At 51.3% G+C, this 20284-nt stretch overlaps 1 long non-coding RNA gene across 2 annotated transcripts; it reads left to right on the top strand.

The window, feature by feature from the left end:
• Nucleotides 1-7785: 7785 nt before the first annotated feature.
• LOC115343398 lies at nt 7786-19501 on the top strand. Of its 2 annotated transcripts, none has more exons than XR_003924110.2 (3): nt 7786-8033; nt 9940-10043; nt 19383-19501. It is a non-coding gene; the product is annotated as an uncharacterized LOC115343398 (long non-coding RNA). The 2 variants fall into 2 exon arrangements; XR_003924111.2 differs by lacking the exon at nt 19383-19501 and adding an exon at nt 11154-11754.
• The last annotated feature ends 783 nt before the right edge of the window (nt 19502-20284 follow it).

The raw sequence follows: 20284 nt of genomic DNA on the forward strand, positions 1-20284 counted from the left end.
CCCAGCAAGGATGCTCTTGAAGGCAGTGAAATTTCCCCAGCAGTGATGAGGGCTGCTGTGAAGGATGAAATGCTTTTCACCTGTTCAGGAGATGGGTAGGACTCTCAGCTGTGCCTCTGAAAATGAGCACACCACTCTTTTCTTGGGATTAGGGAGTTGTCTGCAGCCTTTCATCAAAGCTACTTGCAAGTCTTTGTATGTGTGTTTTTTTAACAGTCTTTTGGGACAGGAAGGAGTTATTTATTGCATCTCTCCTTGGTTTCTCATCCTTGGACTGTGGGGCTTGTGACCCAGGTGGACATCATGTCTGAAGCTCTGGTGGGAGGGTACAGCTGTCAGGAGCATGTCTGTGAATCCCTGCCAGGGAAGAGGGGTGAGTGTCTACATCAGCAGCAATCTGGAAACCCCTTCTTGTAGGCTGTGTTTCTTGCCTGCATTTTCCTACAGCTTTGTGCAATGCTTCTCCTGCAGCTTCCCCTGTCTCCCAGTGGAGATGCCTTTGCACCCTGGTCCTGAGGCAGCTGCAGCTCCACCCAGTCCTGAAGCACTGCACTGTACTCTACCCAGCACTGAAGGCTGCAGCCAGCCACAAAGCTCATCCCTGTGGCTGAAGAAGGGAGCTTTGAGCACCCAGTGTCCCAAAGAGATGCATAAGCACCTGCTCTGAGCTGGGGGAGAAGGAAGGAGTGCTGGGAGTTACCTTCCCACAAGCACAGAGGTGAGAGGAGATAGGTATCTCAAAACCTTTAGCAATGTGGCCCAAATTCCCTTGTCATCACGCCTGTACCTAATTGGGAAGGACCTCTTGAGCATGCAGGGAGGCTGATATTCCCACTTGGCATTGCCACTGGATGCCAGGACGCCACGGGGCTGGGTGTTACCTGCCAGCTCTGTGGGTCTTGTCACTGTCCTGCTGCCTGGAAAGGCTCTCTTGGCTTGTACAAAATAAGGTGGGGTATCCTTTAGTGAACAAAGGCCACTGCAAGTGCAGGGCTGTACTGGAAGTGTGTGTGTGTTGGGTGTTTTCCACATGAGGGTTTTTTTCTGGGAAACACATGAATGTCAGAGGAATTTTTGTTTGTTTGTTTTTCCCATGAAAGTAGACAGTTCTGCTCTCTCCTTTCCAAGCTCAGCGCTGTATTTGCCAGGCCAGCCTCAGGAGTCTCTCCAGCAGTAGCATATTTTTGTGCCATTTGGGTAAATTATCTGAGATAAGTCTCAATGGTAGTGTTGATTTAAGGGGGAAGTCCGTACCTTCTGTGTGAGCGAGAGTTTCTGGGCATGGACAAAACAGGAGCAAGTCTGCAGGATGAGGGCACAGAAAGGAGAAAATGGCTTAGTCTCTTGTTCTGGTTCCTAAAATGATTCCCAGCCTCCCTGCCTCTCACAAATCTGCCCTGCAAATCATTTCTTCCCCAGGCCTGGCCCATATTCATTTTTCCCCTAGCTCTCTGTCTGCTGGCATGTGGGATGTGGACTTGGGGTGAGGGTGGGAGACCAGCTTGCCACCAGGTTCTTTGGGTTTCTTCCACACCTGCTCCAGGCTGAGCACCTGCAGTGGCTGGAAGGGTGACTGAGGACCAAAGTGGCAACAACCTGGCACCCTGGGACACATGGAAGCAGTGCAAGGTCTGAGGTGGCTGCTGAGTGCCAAGTTGTTTGGAAATCCCAGGCCCAGCAAACGCTGAGCCTGTTGCCAAAAACTTGGCCTCAGCGGAGGATGCAGAGAGCATCCTCTCTACAGCAAGAGGATGGGCTCAGCAAGACCCTTGGAGGCTCCCTGCCAGGCTACCTCCTGACTTACTGCCGGTAAACAAGAGCATCCTTGTTTCTGGCACGGGCAAGTGTCTGTAGCCTGTAACCAGCCTCAGGTGAGCTCAGGTTAAACTCCTCACTGGAACTACAGGAGTTCCAGTTAGTCCTTAGTAAAGGCAAGAAGTTTTCGAAGGAAGAGATTCAGAGAAATAAGCCTCGCAGCCTGGGAGTGAGACCAGGAGTCTCCTGGCTGCTTTAGGACCTCTATTTGTCACTGGCTTCATTCCCCTTCCCAGTTTGTAAGAAAGCCCATGGAGAAGACCTCCCTGAAGAGCAGGACGAGGAATGAGTTACGATCAGATTTGCCCACAAACTATAAAGCAGCCAAGCCTTCCACCCTCCCCAGAGGAACGTGAGCTGTTTGAGTAGCTCTTGTGTCTGAACCAAAGTTGTGGCAGGAGGTGAGGAAGCAGCAAACTGAGTCTGCTATAGGCTTGTAATCCTGTTTGCTTTTAACCCAGCCTAAAACCTGGGCACGCATGGAGACACTGTATCCAGTTGTGCTGGTGCCTCCAGCTTGCCTTTTTTTTTTTTTTTTAAATATTTTTTTGTTTGTTTAGTTTAACCTCCCCAAACCCTTAACTCAGTCCTTTCTAGGAGGAAATTCAGGAAAACTGTTTTGCACTTTGCTGTGATCTCCCCGTGCCCCAGCCCCTCACCTGCAGGCTGGGCTGCACCCCTGGCAGCTGCAGAGTCTCTGCCACTCTTGCAAGAAATAGGAGGCCAGAACAGATGAGGTGAAGGTGAGGATCCTCCGGTGAGCCAGTGGCCATGTCCAGGGCTGCATGGAAATTGCTGCTGGAGCTTCATTCTCTTTGATATATTCTTGGATGTGCAGTGTGCGGATTTTCACCTTCTTGAATTTCACCCTGGGCCTTGCGTTTGTCCAAACAGGAAAGCCTGCCCCGAAATCCAGACATGACCACACAAGACAGCCAACGTTTGTCTTGCTCGTGTTACAGGTCTCCTCAGGAAAACAGCCCCGCCACCTCAGAAATTGCGGGGGACACTGCGGAGACAGATGCCAAAACCTCTCCTCCTCTAATTCAGCTATTCTCAAAGGCAGCTGCATCTCGGGAGGAGAAGCAGGAACAGCTGGAGCAAAAGAAAGGCCAATGAGATGATGCCATTAGGATTATTTCATCTCCCTGTTGAACCAGAGCCCAGAGCAGTCCCTTTGTCAGTGAAACCCTCCTGTGTGGGGCTGTTACACCATCGCAGGGCAGGGGCCACAAACACATGCGAGTCCTGGAGAGTTTCACACTCTGGGAAGGACAAGATGTCCCAGAGGAATGGCCACGGGGGGATTTTTCAGCTCCTGAGCTGTTTGTCACGGGGAGTTCTGGAGGAAGCTGTGCTGAAATGGATGATAAAACCAGGGTGCATTGGACACACACAAAATTTGGCAAAGGGTAGATGGTGTACCCCAGGATAGCCTGTCGGGAAGGTTAGCTAAATGGTATCTTACGTGAATAACAGCATCTCCCTTCCCCACAGAAAAAGCTTTCCATGTCCCAAGCAAAACCTGTTGTTTTTTTGTTTGGGGCTTTTTTTGTGGTGTGTTTTGGGTGGGGGTTTTTGTTTGTTTGTTTGTTTGTTTGTTTTTCCCCAAAATGAATGCTACAATGCAGGTCTGCCCCTTCAGGGAGGAGGGTTTAGCACAGATGTGATGACAGGGTGTCTCTCCCCCTCTCCCTCTCGCTGTGTTTTCCAAAGGGCTCATTCTTGCTGGATCCTACCTCTAGTGCTCTTTGGATCTTTGTTGGCTCCATCTGTAGTATGCAAGTGCCTGTAAAGGGCTTGGAAGAGGAAAGCATTAGCTAGAGGTAATTATTAATGGTAATAAGAACAACTGTGTGAGGGACCCTACCTGGGCTGCATTACAAAGACACTCTGAAACCACCCACCCGTGCCAAGTAACCTCTTTGCTTGCTCTGCTTTGTCTTTCATCTTCCTGTGTACCAATTACTTAACTCACTTCACATTTTTCTTTCTACTCCCTGGAAGCTGGATCAAGTGCCCCTTTCTGTGGTCATGATATGCCTCCTCCACATCTTCCTCCTACCTTGTCCTGTGTAAAGAGAAAGGGGGGGAATAATAATTCTTTTAATCCCTTGTGAGCCCTCTGATGCCACTCACTGGGTCTTCTGATCCAAAAGCCACATAAAGTGGTAGCACAGATGTGTAGCTTAGCTCCGACGGCTGGAGACAGTTGTTAAAGGCTGTCAGTTGGGGGCATGCAGCGAGGAAAAAGGATCCCCCTTCTCTCCCAGGGCCTGGGAAGGTCCCTGACACCAAAGCTTCCCCGACACCAAAGTTTCCCCATTACAAGGTTTCAGTCTCTGATGCTGTTAACTCCACTGATTCCAGGTGGGTCAGATGAAGGGGTCCTGCCAAGGATGCTCTTTCTCTCCCCACGCAGAAGGTGGCTTGCAATGCTTCCCACCAGCGTCCTCGCAGCAGACTCTGTCTCTCTCTGCTAGGGGACGCTCGTTCTTAGCACCCCCAGCTCAACCCACAGGTGGCAGAAAGCCTCCACAAAAGCCAGGAGTTGTGTGAGAAGCCAATCTCTGCTTAAGCAGTGGGATGGACCCCAGCTGGGACAGATGCTGAATGTGGTTCCTCCACTGGCTGGTGCCAAGCTGCCTTCAGAAAGTTCACCTTGACTACCAAAAAGCTGACCTCACGGGTATGCCACATTTTTCAGGTGAGCAATCCCTGGTGTGTCCCATGTTCAAGAGCCACTTCACAGAAGAGAGGCATTTCTGTCATCCTTTGAAGGCAGGGATGCTCCTCTGCCGCAGCCTTCCTGCATCTGCACAGGGGCAGCTGTTTAAAAGCCTCTACCACCGCTATCCTTATACACCCTGTCCGTGGGGGAGATGGGGAGTGCTCAGCAAACACGCTGCCTTCCAACATGCAGCAAGCCCTGCACCCAGACAGTCTGCAGCCGAGAAACCTCATCCAGTGCGGGATCTAAACTAACACACGATCTGTTTCATTTCTGGCAGCAGTGGGGAAAAAGAGAGCCTTCAAAATCTATAAATCAGCTGTCTTTCAAATTGTGTGGGGTTAAGGAAAAGGTGCAGAATAGAAATAATTTCCATGGGGGAAAGCATATCATTTCATTTGCCCAGGAAAAATAATATGCTGTCTTCATGTGTGTCTTCCAGAGACTTTAAAAAGAATTAAATGAGGGGTCAGAGGATGCAATTATGAGCATGGTTTCTCTGGGGGTGAAGCGGGTGGAAAAAATTTCCCTCCTCCCCTGTGTTCTGGAGGTTTATACTTGCCCTAATGCTGCAGTTCACTGCTTCTGTAGTCATGTTGGTAACTCCTTGTCCCCCACACCATAGCCCCCAAAAATGCACATACAGAATGAAACACTGGAATAGGCCAGATACCAAAATCTGGCAAGGAGCAATTTATTATTAACATTTAAAATCAGATCCCACCCAATATGGGATGCTATCCAGGCAGAATGTCTTAATCCAGCTTTGCTACCAAAAAAATGTTCCTATACCCCACACTTGGTGTCAGCCAGCAATTGGCAATGTTTGGCAGTGGGTCTGCGGTGGCAGCCCTGGCATGGGGCAAGAGCTAACTAACCCCAGCGCTCCCTATGCTGAGAGGTGGCTTTGCTGTCACCCTCCTCATGCCCTGGTCACCCCAGGCAGCCCGATGCTGGCTGGGGAGGGGCGGGGGGCATGTTGTGTTCCAGCTCCAGCTGGCTGGTGGGACCTCTGTGCAGCGTGGTCAGTGGGAGCTCTGTGCAGCGTGGTTATGGGGCACACGTACAGCCTGCACCCACCTCCCTATACCCCCGTGCTGGAAAAAGGGAGGTGAGGACGGCAAGGCTCGGCAAGGCTCCCTGAGAGCCTTTGATGCACTCTCATTAGCCGGTGGGCCCAGGCTGTGCAATATTGCTACAGCCTCTGATCTCGCAACGCTAATTTAAGACAGAAACTAAAACTTTTTATTCTCCCCCTGCTGAAACACGAAGCAAAAAACCAACAGCAGGCCTTCTCCTGTCAGCTGTGATCCCCATCAGCGTTCATGGGGCAGGGGGAAGCGGGACACCAGCAAGGCTGGGTGGTAGAGGAGATGGATGGGTGCCACTTCGCAGCCTGCACACGCCGAGGCAGCTAATAAAAGCCAACCCTTGGCAGCATTGGTTGTATTTTAAAGAGACCATCTGCTCCCACCAGCCAGCAGACTGGCCGCTCTGGCAGAGCGTGGCCAGCCATAAAATGGGAGCTGGCAGGGACTGCCCCAACAGGACCACATCCACCGGGCAGACCCCAAAACCGCTGCATGGCGAGGGGGCTGCCACCCAAGGTCTTAGCTCCGCACTGTCCCGAAGGTATCTTTTATTTATCAACCAGAGCCATTTGATGTGAATTTCTCTGGTGCCTTCACTGAATTGTCACATGGAAATTGGATCTATTAAGCAGCTTTGGGCTGCAGCCAGTGCACTCTCCGTTACGGCAAACTTTCATCCAATTATTATTACTATACCTCCTGCTTCTGCCATAAATAAGATTGGAGGCTTTTTCTAGGTCTCTTGTTGGAGCAGGACGGGTGTGAATCTCTGCCCAGAATTGCACAGGCAAGCCCAGCACCGCTGTGCTCTTCTGCCTGGGACAGCAATATATTGGGGTGATGATGGGTGGCTGCAGGTTCCTCCTGGGTGGTGGCAGGAGCACAGACCATGAGCAGCTGAGCAAGGAGAGATGCTGCTTCTTGAGCTGGGAGTTTGCAGACTGATGCTGCAAAGCCTTGGCCAGCAGCATGGCTTGGTGACAGGGGCTGGTTCATCCAAGGCGATGGCTGAGCAGCAAAAGGAGTCTGACCTCTTGTCCCTACCAGCCTGCATGCACAGATAAACGTTCCTGGCACTCCCCCGGGATGTTTCTCACCTTGTTTTGCATTGAAATAGAGAATGGATTGGTTTGACTTTTTAAATTGAGTTGTCTCAAAACTTGATGGCAAATTTCTGAGAGCTCTGAAATGAGCGGTAGTGAGTGTCCTGCCTCTTTGGGGACCCTCTGTCCATGTTGCTCATGGCAGGAGCCTCTCCATGTGTTTGTGCTAGCTCCCAGACACCCCACGTATCGCAAATCAAGCCCCACTGCCTGGGAACCGCCATGGACCATGCTGGAGGCACTCTGCCTGCTCCAGGCCATCTGTAGTCAGCCATGCTGCTGCTTCTGCTTGAGGTTTTCTACCTTCTATCTCCAGTCACGTCCATTCCTCACATTTGCTTCCCGTAGGTGGTGCATAAAACAGCCCACCCTTCAGACAAGTGGCAGTAATTCACCGGCACCACATGGCAGGTGTAGTCCCAGCTGCAAGCAGGGGCCAGCCAACTCCAGTCACCCTGGAGATCTTTGGCCAAATGGCAAGATGCACATCTCCAGCGTGGGCCCTGCAGTGCCCTGATGCTCCCCGCACCCTGGAACGACATGCCCATGCATGCCCTCCCTCACCCACTGTCACCTGCATTTTCTCGGCGTGCAACCCCTCCATCCCTGATTGCACATCTGGTCCGGCACTGCCAGCCCCAATGATTTTTACTGTGAGACGCCAAAACTCTGCCATCATGTTTGAAGAGCAGGAGGGGGGGAAGTCCTGCCATCCAGTGGATGCTGCAATGAGACAGTGCTAAATTGAGCTCTAATTGTTTGTTTAAACTAATTAAATTATCAAACCCAAAGAATCTTGAAAGGGTTGTTAGGCCTCCTGCCCTCCCTTCTCCCAAGCACGTGTGCAGGGAGACAGGTAGCCCCACAACTGCCAGTCACAGGCTTTCTTGCAGCCTCTTTTGGAGCTGCTGATGGCGTCTCACATCAGGAGCAGAAGATGCAAGGCCAGTCTAATCTGCTCTGGCAATTCCCTTGTAACTAAGCATCATTTCCCCCCTCTTCTAGAAAACAAGAATGTTTAGCATTACACGGTTTCGGCATCTGAGTTGCCTGACGGCTTTAAAAAGGAGTAAACATTCATCCTGCTGACATGGCAATAAAACCGGTGCATCTGGAAGAGAGGAGTCAGCAGCAGATGTGCCCCTGCAAACTGCTTGCCGTGATGAATGCTCTTCCCAGATACTGCTAATCCCTTTTCTCTTGCTCCTAGGCCTCCTTAATTGTGTTCCCTGTGATTAAATAACTCTTTGAAGACATCACTAGAATCTTGCACGCTGGAATGTCGCTTGCCAGGTTCGTAGCCTTTGGCTCTGGGCGTACGGAGCTTGTTTTGCAAGGGAGCTGGGGAGAGCGGTGCCTGGCATGCACTGGTGACCCCACAGTGCTCCAGGGAGAAACCTCCACCAGAAGGTCAGGACCAGCCCAGCTGCCCAGGAGGGTTGGTGGGCTTGTCAGAGATGCACCCGGATGCCCCACATGAACCCATTGATGACGAATTCCCAGGGAGCCGCTGCTTGCCTGGTGGTGCTTCCTCTCCCAGCCACCCGGGAAGAGCACAGTGCATGGGTTTGGGGAGGAGAGGGGTGCCGTGGCTGTGGTGATGTGTTAGGCCATTGATGGGTGTGCTGGGGTGATGTCAGGCCATCCTTCTGCGGGCAGAGGGGAGGTGGGCGCTGGTTTCCAGCCTCTGCAGGCTTTCCTGCAAGCATGGTACCCAAAGCCTGGTTTTTCAAAGGATGCTGAAGCCTTGGTCTGCGGGAGGGACACAAAAGCCCAACAGGGCTTCAAGAGTGTCTGAGGGGCTTTGCCAAAATGCAGATCAGGAGGGAACTTATTTTATGGGTGCCTATACCCAGGAAAAATACCAAATGCAGGCATTGTCTGCAGGACGGGCCCTAATGCAGCAGGGAGCCAGCAGCAGCGGTGCTCCATCTTCTGCAGACCATGCTGCTGCCATGCTCCCGAATGCTACCAGGGCAGGATCCCAGCCCCATGCCAGCACAGTCTGCCCTGTCGCTGCCCACTCTGGAGCTTGTGCCCAGCTTCCCCGAGGCGGAGGAGGCAGGTCCCCATAGATAGAGGCAAGCGATTGCCTGAATATTCATGTATCGGCAGGCAAGTTACAGCAGGCCCTTGTTACAAACTGCTACCCAAACTGCTTACATCCATAAATGAGGGAAATAAATAAACAGATGCTTGTTAATTGACTTAATTACCCACCAGCAAACAGGAGACCGGGAGCACATCAATAAAAAATGTTTTAAAAAGCAACTCATAGTAATTCTTTTCCATATGCAAACCATGCCGGTCTCTTCTGTGTACAATAGACTCCCCAAAGACAAGAAATGGATTTTCATTACGCGGGAAGAAGAGATCAAAGTCTGAAAATTAGGGTTGTGGCCCAAATTTATGCCCTCTTCCCAAAACCCAGGCTCTTTGAAACCCAGGCTGGGCCAGCATTTAACATATAGCCATGCCATGAGTTACTGCAAACAACCCTCCTTGAGCAAAAGAAATCCAGCAGCTGAGGTAATCCTTCTTGTTTTCCGGTGAGGAGCAGGCATGAAGGAGAAGGAGGCAGGGCTGGGGAACTCTTAAAGATTTTTTTATTGATTTTTTTTTTTTTCAGAAGACACTCGAGCAAAAGGGAAATGGAAAAATTGAAAACCCGTCCCCCTCACTGCCATGGGGCCATGTCCAACCTGAGAGCACAGGATAGTGCTCCTGACAGGGCTGATGCTTGGTGTGAATACCCACAGCCGAGCACTGAGCTGCCAGACCGGTATGGATAAATAAGAAGTACTGCCCAAGCCAGAGGCTTGTGGCCAGACCCCCGATCTTTTGTCCCAGGATGGATGCAGAGGGTCCTGTGCAGACCCTGGAGCAACCCCCCCTGAGCTTGGGAGCGAGGATCTGCCCCACAGTTCTGGATGGATAGCCCTGTCCCCACCCTCCAGCTTTTTGCATGCCCCTTCCTGGCAGCCCGTAACCTCTCATGGGGAATTTCTGTTACAGTCCATCCAAATGAAACCCAGACCATGATGTGGTCCGTTGACCACAGAAGCTGTCATCTCCCATGACCTCACTTGATCATGACAACACCAAAAAAATCCTGACCCTGCAAAAATGGCCATGCCAAGCTCCAAAGTCTGCAACAACTTGAGTTTTAAACTATTTTTTTTTTTTTTTCACTTTCTAGAATTGATTCCCCCTGTATGGGTGCTGCCAGCTCAGCAATGCACGAAGAAATCACTGCTACAAACTGCCTTGTGCAAGCACCCTGAGCCCCGCCAGCCAAGACAGGTACCTGCCCTTTGCCAGCCTCCGTTCTCAGTGTGTTTGCTCTGTTCCTGGTTTGGCAGGGAGGCTGTGCGGAAAAACCAGTGTGGGTTCCCTCAGGACTGCTCGCAATCAGTCTCCAATGCCGTTACCTGTGTATCACGCAGCCCCAACTTTTAATGAGTGCCCCCAGGGCAGGCAGGTTATGAAAGAAGCCCCATTAGTGTGCCCTTGCTGCCTCCCTGACGTCAATGTGACGCAGTGTAATCAGGGGAGAACACAGAGCAGGGTACAAAACTCTGGGGAGTGCAGGCTTTTGGGTGCAACCAGAAAAAAAAAAGAATGAAGGGGTGGAGCAAGTAGCAATAAGAGATGGAGGGAGATTGTCTTATCACCCAGAACTGGCAACTGGAGGGAATTTCCTCTCCTGAGTGCAGACTCTGCAAGCATGGATGATGTTCTCCCATCGTTCTGGTCCTGCAGATCCAGCTCTCGCCATGGGCACCAGGGTGGCTGCAGCAGAGAGGGGACAGCAGGCACATGCTGCACCAGATCTCGGGCTCGCCTTGCTCGGATCTGATGGCATGTGGTTTTTAAATCATGCAGGGTTGATGTTATGCCACGATGCCCAGGCACTTTAATTTTGCACGTAGATTTTGAACAGGCTTTAACAATATTTGTTGGAGAACAACTTCAGTAAAGAGCCAGAGCATCTGCATCAACAGGAAGCTGCTCACATGGCTGCATCTGTCCTGTGAACTCAGGGAAAAAAACTAGATCTGCACAATCTCTCCAACAGCAACCCAGCAGCACTAGGGATTGTCCCACTTGTACTGTAGGGTGGCAGACTGCGTTGTGCATGTCGTGCTGCAGAAGATTGCATGTTCACCCCAAACTCTGCAATATTTGCTGAGCCATCTCCATCCATGGATTTGTCCGAAAGAAAGGAGCAAGCAAGAGCACTTCTGTTCCTCTGCTTGCAGGACAGACTCTGCAGCTGGGACCCATGCAGGCTGAAACAGCAGAAAACTTTCAAAATGCACATGAACCCAAGTCTTACTTCTGAATCTTTTAAGTCTTACTTCTCTGCTTTTTAACACAGCTTCCTGACGTTGTTTTTTTTTTCCCTTGGAGGTCACAGCAATTGCTGAACACAGGTGACATGGGCTAGAAGCAACACTTTCACTGTGCTGACCTACCTGGCTTTGGCTGGGCATTGCCAGTGCTCGGCAGGTGACTGTCAGGAAGTCCCTAGCGTCACAGGTACGAGCTGGAGGTTGTGGCCAAACACCCAGTGAACACCCAGTGGTGGAAATGGAGAGAATGGGAGCCAGTATGGGGAGGGGAAGAAGCAGCCTCTCAAGGCATGGTGACAGTGTAAGGCGGCTGGGATGCTCTTGTTGCTCCTGTTTTGGAATATCAGTCCAATGTGTCTGGAGAGAATCAGACACAGTGATGGCATCTGGCACTTCTGCTCCATCTATTCCTTGGTCTCCCACTGAGCCTGGTGTCGTGGGATGCAAGCCATGAGGGCATGTTGCAGCCCCAGTTCTGGCACTGCTCTGCAGCGGCAAGGGGAAGATGCTGTTTCAAACATGGGAGCTGTGCAGCTTCAAGCCTTGAGCCCACGGAAGATAAGCAGCAGCTCCATAAGCTATCCACGCCCTGCCAGGTACGAGGCCACCCTGCCATCTGGCACCGCTCCTGGTTCGGTGCCTGGGAAATAGATAAGAGGCTCAACTATGGGAGTGGGACCATTGCACATCCCTCCCTTTTGGAAGCGCTGCAGGAACCCATCAAAGGCCGGTGGGGAGAGGAGTGGAGCACACCAAGGTGGTCGTGGTGGGACCAGTCTGTCCTGCCGTGGGGGAAAGGAGCATGTTTGAGGCTCTCTGAAGAAGCAGGGTGCTGGGCGGGCTCCCTGGCAGCCTGCAGGCTGCCCTGCCAGCCTTGCACGATCAGTTTCCAAGCCCAGCATGTCTTTCAGCAAGACATGCAGTTTCACCACCTGCTCATTCAGGCCTCTGGCTGCCACGTTGCCTATTTGTTGGCGTGCTTGTTTGGCTTTCTGAAATGTGCCTGTCCAGCTCCTCTGGCATCCAACATGCTGCTGCCTGCCTCATGCACTCTCCAGATTTGGGTTCCTTCTTGGAAAGCATCCACATTGCCAGCTATTTTTGGAACAGAGGCATCTATTGTCTTGTGCTGTTCCCCGCTGGGTTCAACTCAGAGCTCCCCAGGGCCCACTTCCCCCAGTACCCTCTCCCCTTCCCGTGGCATGACTTCCGTGTACCCCACAGCATCTGCAGTACATAGCACTGCTAGATACCCATGAGGCAGGGCAGAGCCCTTGCCATCGCTTTGCGGCTGCCCTGAGCCCATGTCTGCACCATGAGCTGTCAAGAGGGTCCAGGAGCAGGGTGTGTGTGATGTGGACACCTCAAGTGGTGGGCTCCCGCAGCCTGGCGTGATCCTGCCATGAGGTCCTGCCAAGAAGACAGCAAGCCAAGCTGCAGCATGCGAGGTATAGTGGAAGACCGGGTCCCTGACCTCCCCAGGCTGAAGCCAGGTATGGACCTGAGTGGCAAGGTCTTCAAACAGGATGGGTGGGAGCCGGATTTTGGGATCAGCTCCTGCACTAGTCAACACAGAGAGAGATTGCCGGACAGGCTGGATGCTCTTGGCAGGTTTTGTGTCGGAGGCTACGCTGCAGTCCTTGGACTGTCCTTCTCCCTTGCCGCAGCCTTTGGAGCTGGGCTGAGTTTTGCAGCCATGGTGTCCGCAGTAAGAAGGCTGGGCTGCTGCTCCCTTATCCCAGGACCTCTGAGATGCCTTTAACCAAAAGTTACACCTCTTTGATTTCTTGGTGATGTTGGGTTCCCTTTGCTGCGAATTTATTTGTGCCTCTTCCAGAAAGCTACTCGACAATTTTCAACTGTGTCAGTTTGCAGAAGATAGGAGTGGGGGAGGGGGGAAGGGGAGACGGGACAGAGCTATTTTAGTCTAAGTCCATCTGCATTGATAATTCTCCATCCAGCCCCAATCATTACTGGAGCAGGATTTGCCGGGTGGCCTGGCCAAGAAAATTCCTTGCATGCTTTGCAAGCATGTCAATCTCCACATGTCCATGCATCTCTGCTTGCAGCGTGGTGGGTCAGCATGTGCTTCAACAGAGCCACCAGTGGAGCTGCAAATGCTGACACCACTCCACAGCAAGGGGAACAAACAGTGCCAGCAGCTCCTTCCCACCACACATTCCTCTCCCTGCAATCAGCTCCACATCTCAGGAACAGCGATTTCGGCACTGATGGCCCCTCAGCATGTTGGAAAAGTTTCACGCAATCTGTTTACTTTTGGACATATGCTGTGTTCATGCTGCCTGGAGTCTTGCTGCCTCTAATAACTTTGGGTGTAATTTTCTCCAGTTTGGTGCCTGGGGCACTGATTGACACCTGTGGAAACAGGCCTCCAAGGGGGTGCAAAATGTCTTTGTTCCTCTGGTGTAACTCCTTTACTGCCGCTATAAAAAATGGCACATGTTGCCCCTGAGGCATGGATCCTCCATGGGAAATCAGAGGAGGGAGATAGGAGGAGATGGGACCATGCTGCACTTCACCACCTTAGGAAGCTTGAGGGAGCCTGAGTTATGTGTATCGATGTGTACCTGCCTGCATGTGTATACGTGTGTCTATATATATAGTTCTAACATGGAGTGCTAGATGTATGTGTCTCACAGAGAGTGATTAGTGCTGCCAAGGATAAAATATCTAACCTTAGTTTCAGGGATGGTGAGTCTCGGCGACAGCAGCTTTTCTGCACCTGGAAGTCACCTGGGTGGATGGGAGGTGTGCATTTAATGCACAGCATCTCTTCTTGCAGAAAAAGAGCACAGCATCCTGGTTTGGTTTTCCAATTTTCCACACTTTCTGAGTGCTGTTCCAGAATAATGCTCCAAGGGGAGTCCTCTGAGCCCCAGCTCTGTGGCACTGTCCTGCTGTATGCGCCTGGCTCACCAGCTTTGGTGCAAAACAGTTTGCACCAAAAGACACAATTAAAAAAAAAAAATTAAAAAAAAGCACTATTTCAGGGCTAGGAAAATCAGTTTTTTTCAGCATGAGTGAAGCCAATGGGACAGTGCTCTTCCAGCACCGCTTCTGATCTCAGGTGAAGTGTCTGGTCTGTGATGTACTCTGTGAGCCAGGTAAAGCTGCCTCCCACAGAACTGGCTTTTCAATGTACATATTAGAGTATATTTGCAATGTAAATTAATAAGTGCCATCTGCTTACCTCTGATGTTATGAGAATGTTGTCTTGTGACTGGCTACAAACAAGACAACATTGAAGAGGTAACACCTGCTGGTACATATTACTGCAATTTATTTTCAAACATTAGAAGATTATTTTGGATGGGAGAAATAGGTATAATCTCCTCTTGCTATGTATTAAGTGCTAATGAGAGGCACGTGTGTGGATTGCCAGATGACATCTTCAAGGAATAACCAGTAAGGATGGAGTAAACTGCATCCAAGGGCAGAGGGACCTCGAGAAGAAGGACATACCTCTGCAGCTTGTCCACGGCTCAGCCCCTGACTGATGAAGATTTAAGGGGATGCTTAGCTGGTGAAAAGTTGCTGCCTGTCAAATGTAAAGCTTGCTGCAAGAATATATTGATTTCAGGCAAAAGGGCCCTAGGGGTAAAAAAAAAGAAAGGTCTGTCAAAACATCCCACTTTAGCCTTTGGGGATGGGATGGTCTGAATTTTCATTTCAAAAATCACAGCCTAGTTTTGAAATGGAAATTATTCTAATGGTGAGACAGAGATGAAATCTTTCCGTTTTAGCATAATAAAATGTTTCATTTGACCCCACATACACTTTTTCCCAGTTTTCCCAGAACAGGAATAAAATCTAAAGAAATGGATAGTAGATAAAAAAACTGGGATCCTTGCAGACTACCAGCTCTCATTTCTGCTCAGATGTTCCCGCTTTGACATCCAGCCTCCTATTACACCTCTTTATTTTTCTCATCCCCTTATTTTTCTGCAGATTGGCAGCACCGCAGGGCAGGGACTCACAGGCCTGGGTTTTAATAACTGACAGCACGCAGGTTATGAATTCCAGTGTGGCTATATAGGTATTTATGTAGGTAATTGTTATGTTGGTGACTAGCTTTAATTTTATGCTGCCTGAAGCATCCTGCGGTGAATGGGCAGGAGTGTGGTGCCAGTGTGTCCGCTTGGCAAAACTCTGTTGTGAAAGGTATGGCAGCTGAACTGCTCTTACCAGGGAGTAGGCAATGCTGATTTTTCCCAATTTTCTGCAGCCTGCATAGAGCTGGGTGTGCAGGACAGGGCTTTCCCCCAATGCAGAGCAAGGATGCTGGGGGGGGTTGACCTTCTGCCCAAACCTGCAAAGATGGAGGAGCTCCTGATGAGCTTGAGCAGGGGAGAGGAGAAGCCAGGTGGGACTTTACAGAGGAGAGGGCTTTTCTAACGAAGGGGCAAGGTGAGAAAAGGAGAAACTGGTTGCAGAAGGGCAGGGAGCTCACTGCTGGGCAGGTCTCCGGCTGCCAGAGCAAACTGGGGATGGGAAACATTGGAAACATTCACGGTGGCAGCCAAAGAAAGGAATGAATGAGTTTGGGGATGCTCCACAGTGCTGGGGTGCACATCAGCTTCTGCAGAGAGGTCAAGGCAGGGCGAAGTGTCCTGTTCTCAAGAGTAAGAGCTTTCAATATGACCCTGAAGAGGGGGGGGGTTGGAGCCTGGAGCAGTCTCCAGGCGCATCCTTGGGAAGAACGAGGAAGCCTGAGCAAGCAAGCCACAAGCAACCTCAGAAACGTTTCTCCTGGGACACATGTTGAGTGAATTTTCTAACAACAGTTATTTTTGAGAGCCTCTTATCAACGTTACTAAGCAAACCTGGCAGTTCTGCTTCCTCTGCCACAGACCTGCAGGGAGCAATTTTAATGTGGTGCCCCCAGGGGTGTGATGCACAGCAAGGCTCTTCTTACACTTGGAGCAGGGTGGACCACAGCCATCCTTGGCTCAGTAGCAGGACAAAACCAGCAGGCTGAGGTATCAGCAGTGCAGGTAAGTTGTGTGGAAGCATTTTCCTGCATTGTGTGTAATTGAACTGCTGGAGTCCCAGCTGCGTGGCAGTGGTGGCTCAGAAGCAGTAACTGGAGCAGACCTCTCATGGAAAACAATTGCACAAGTCATTCAAGCTGGAGGAAGCACAAATGACCTAAAGCACAGGCAAATCTACTTGGGAAAGTATCACTGTGTATTCGTCTGGTCCTCATGGTCTTTCCCTAAATGTACACCCCTGTTATAGACCATAACTGGCAGAGATGCTGCTAGAGCTGTTGCTGTTAGACAGGACCATGGGCTAAGCAGGTCTGAGTAAAGAATTGCTTTCTGTCACTGGTGGGAAAGACTTTTATGATTATTCTTCATTTTAAAAAGGATTTTTACAATGAAAAGGCACCGATGGAAATTTTTCCCCCATCTGACTGACTTCTGTGTCATTTTAAGTACAGGGGCAATAGTGCACTGGCATGGGGCTACCCTTCAGTGCGGGTGGCTACTGTCACTTTCACCAAGTTTTTGGGGCAAAGCAGAGAAGGCCGGGGTCTGGAGCATCACGAGGGTGCTCACACTTGCTGTCTCGGCTATGTTTGAAGCACCGCTGTCTCCTGGACATCCCTCCCTGCTGCCCCGTCTCACTCATGGCCCTTGCTGGAGGGGACAGGGGGCTGTCAGGGCCATATTTGTTAGGTGAAGCCTTTCCTGCATGATGTGCTTCCACTGTGCTTCCTCCTCAGTTTAAAACTCCCAGTCCTTTAAATTATCCTGGTGATGTTCAGCTGCCTCTCTGCCCCTTGGCCACTTTCCATCCCTCCCTCATGCTTCCCTCCCCAAAATCCGGGGTGATACAGTCAAGCCTTAATGGAACATTATTGGTGACTCAGGCCCGCTGTCTGTTATGAGTGGCACATGGCCCAGCACAGAAATGGCATTGCGGGTGTTTGCACGGGAAATCGCGGGCCGGGGAGGGAGAGGGGTGCTGGTGGCAGCCGCAGGGTCCTGCTGCCTCGCTGCTGGCACAGCCCCGCACCACAGGACATTTTGCAACTGTTGCTGATGTGGGGGATGCTGGAGGGGCAGGGAGGTCAGCAGGGCGCGTGGTGGTGGCAGAGCAGCGGGTTATCGGTGCTCCTCATCCTCAGGGCTGGGTAGCTGCCAGAAAGGGGATGACCACAGCTGGATTTCCTGGTAAAAATAACTTCATGGCATAAACTTTCACGGGAGGAAGGATAGAGAGCAGCCGGGGTCTGTCTCCCTCCCCTTTGCCACATCAGCAAACATCTGCCTGGGCTAGCGTGACTCAGCAGAGGCTGGGGGCAAGGAGGGGGAACGTCTTAGGTTGACACTGGTAAAACCCAGGGGAAGTTTTTGGGGCTGGAAGAAAAATAAATACTGGGCTAAACTGATTCACAGAGGACCTCTGGTCCTCTCACTCACTGATAGTTTGCATAAGAGGAGCAAAAATGGTCAAAGGGGTAAGAAATGGAGGAATGGACGAGCACGCCTTTCCCGAGAGGAGTGGGGGAAAATGGCTTTGCCCTGGGCAGTGATGCTGTTTGACTTTGTGGTATTTCTTTTGTTTTCCAGCCACCCAGCAGGATGGGGCCAGGCTGCCTGTGTGGTGCTGGTGTGAGCCTGTTTGCTTTGCCAGGGTGCGGGGGGAGCTCCTTTCCCACACCAGCCACCAGGCTGGCGGCCACTGCCCGTCTTCCTGATGGGGGCTGGCTGCTGCAGCTGCTCCCGTACGCTGGAGCCCAGCACAAGGGTGAGTGCAAGCCATGGGGTGGGAAAGGAGGACCTACACATCCCCAGTTGCCGTTTCCACCCTCCACCCAAGACTTTTCCCTGGTCAACACTGTGCTTCTCCTCCCTGTGATATACCATTGGTTGCAGTCACCAGGCGGAGGGTGCAGCCGGTGGGTTGCAGGGGTTGCTCTTGGCCATCCAGCATAGGGTGAGGTTGCAACCATGCAGCCACCTTGCCAAGCAGGCAGATACAGTGCTCACCCCATCGAGAAGAGGGCACTGTGAGCACACCACGCTCACCAGCTCCTTCTCTATAGGATGCGGTGGCAATGCTGTCTCTGTTCGGTGTTTCCTGGGTCATGCCAGCGGTTGATTCCTTCACCCTGCCAAAGCTTGCTTGTGTGGTGGTGCTGGGAGGAGAAGCCAGTAATTTTCCACTATCCCCGGCATCGGGAGGCACAGAGCAAGCACTGAAAACCTGGCGAGGCTCCACGGCGGGTTCACACCTATTGCTTTCGCAAGACGTGCGATGATAAAACCCCGAAAGGCAAAGAAAGGCCATTGCTCTGATTCACTTAGCATGCTGCAAGCTGTCTTGCTTTGTTGCCTCTCTTCTTTTTTCTTTTCTTGCCCCGTTTTGGGAGAGGGGAGGGGGGCATTTCATGTTCCCAGGCAGTGGCACTATTAGCGTCTCAGGTAGCCTGACCTGCCACCCTGCTCCTGTCCCAGCACTCGCAGCAAGCCCAGGATCTGCATATTGGCTGTGACACTTCCTAATTGCTCAAGATGGATTGCTTAAGAAAAAACCTTCCATATGGTCCACAGGATTTAATTTTTTTATATTTTTTTCTCCCCTTGCTTCTACAACTGTTACAGGAAAAGATATTTTTCCCCCTGTTTGACATATATGTAATCTTCTTCTGATACACAAATGCCAGATGGCACTGCAAAAAGATAATAAATGTGTCTGCAGCCTTCAACAGTTAAGTCTGGGAACCTTGAAAATGGCTGCAGAGGAGCTGGGAGTGGCTGGGCTAAGGGTTTTTTTTGGGGGGGGGGTGGGTGTTGAAGATGGAGCATTTCAGCAAAGGAAGTTAGGAGAACCTGGAAACACTTTGTGTCTGCCCCACGCCCAAGCCCTGCCAGGCATCCGGGTCTGGGATTTGCACTGTGCTGCTTTCAGTGGTGAGCAAACCCGAGGAAACCTGAGTGGTGGAGGGCTGTTGTTCCTAAATCTACCTCTGGGAAGATGCCCTGAGATGCAATGAGCAACAGGGAAAGCAAACTCCAGAAGCCCGATGACAGAAAGCTCGTTGCAGTCAACAGGCATCTTACAGCTGGGTTTGGATAGACTTTGGATTGGGTATTTAAATCCCCTGGGAACAGTGCTGTGAACACAGTTCTGCCTGCTGCAAGGGTGTATGAGCAAGGCGGTCTTTAATTTGGTTAGGAGCACCATCTCTTAACCATATTACTATATGTAAATGTTGCTTAATGTTAATCTACTGACATGCTTTCTCTAATTACAGGGGTGAAAAATGACTGTCGTCTTGCTTTGTGCTCTGGGATAACCTTGGAAACGCGGTCTGTCACTGCAGCAAGGAATTTCCTCCTGAAACCTTTGTTTAATAAACAGATACGAGAGCAATCAGGTTGCAAAGCACTTTCCTGGAAAAGGGCAGATTAATTTTTTTCTCTGCTGAAGCTGCAGGGGGGAAGGGAGGCCGTCTGTCTTCACGTGTTAAACTCCTTTTCACGCTTGGCGCGGTGACTCACTCCCGATGCCGAGCAGCGGATGTGCTTTCCTGCCGAGGTGGCTCGTCCTCGCCGGGGCCAACCTCGCTGCCGGCTCGCTGCAGAGCTGCAGTGCTGCTTTCACCAGCAGACCCCTCCGGCTGCTTGGATTTCTCCACACTGGGCTTTGCCTCTTCCCTACCATCCATGGGGAATGCAGGCAGGGATCGGGCAGGACCTCCCCACGCGCGATCTGTTACTCGTCCCTCTGCTGAAGCATCCCATCATTTCTTTCTATTATCTTTAGAAAGCAGCTTCCAGTGCCGCCTGCCCCCGCCAGCCCTTGTGCTGTAGCTGATGACCTCCACAAACCCATTTTTTAGGAGAATGAAGGGTTTCCAGCCTCATCTCAGGACCAGCAGCACACGTCGCCTATTGCATGGTGCCCACCTGGGACAGAGCACACCTGCAACAAGCTCAGCTCACCATTGCGCTGCCTGCATTGACCACAGGTTAGACTAGAGACCTCCGGAGGTCCTTCCTGGCCAAAATACCGCTGCTGATGACCACAATAAATCTGTTGTGGAGAGGTGCTTGGGACAAGCTGTGGGGCTGATGGGCATCAGTGGTGGGAAAGGCTGCCTGCCTCTTCAGCCAGCCGCCTTCTCTTCGCAGCCCCATCAAGGAATTTTCCGCA

This window comes from Aquila chrysaetos, chromosome 6, assembly GCF_900496995.4.
Source record: "Aquila chrysaetos chrysaetos chromosome 6, bAquChr1.4, whole genome shotgun sequence".
Lineage (NCBI taxonomy): Eukaryota > Metazoa > Chordata > Aves > Accipitriformes > Accipitridae > Aquila > Aquila chrysaetos.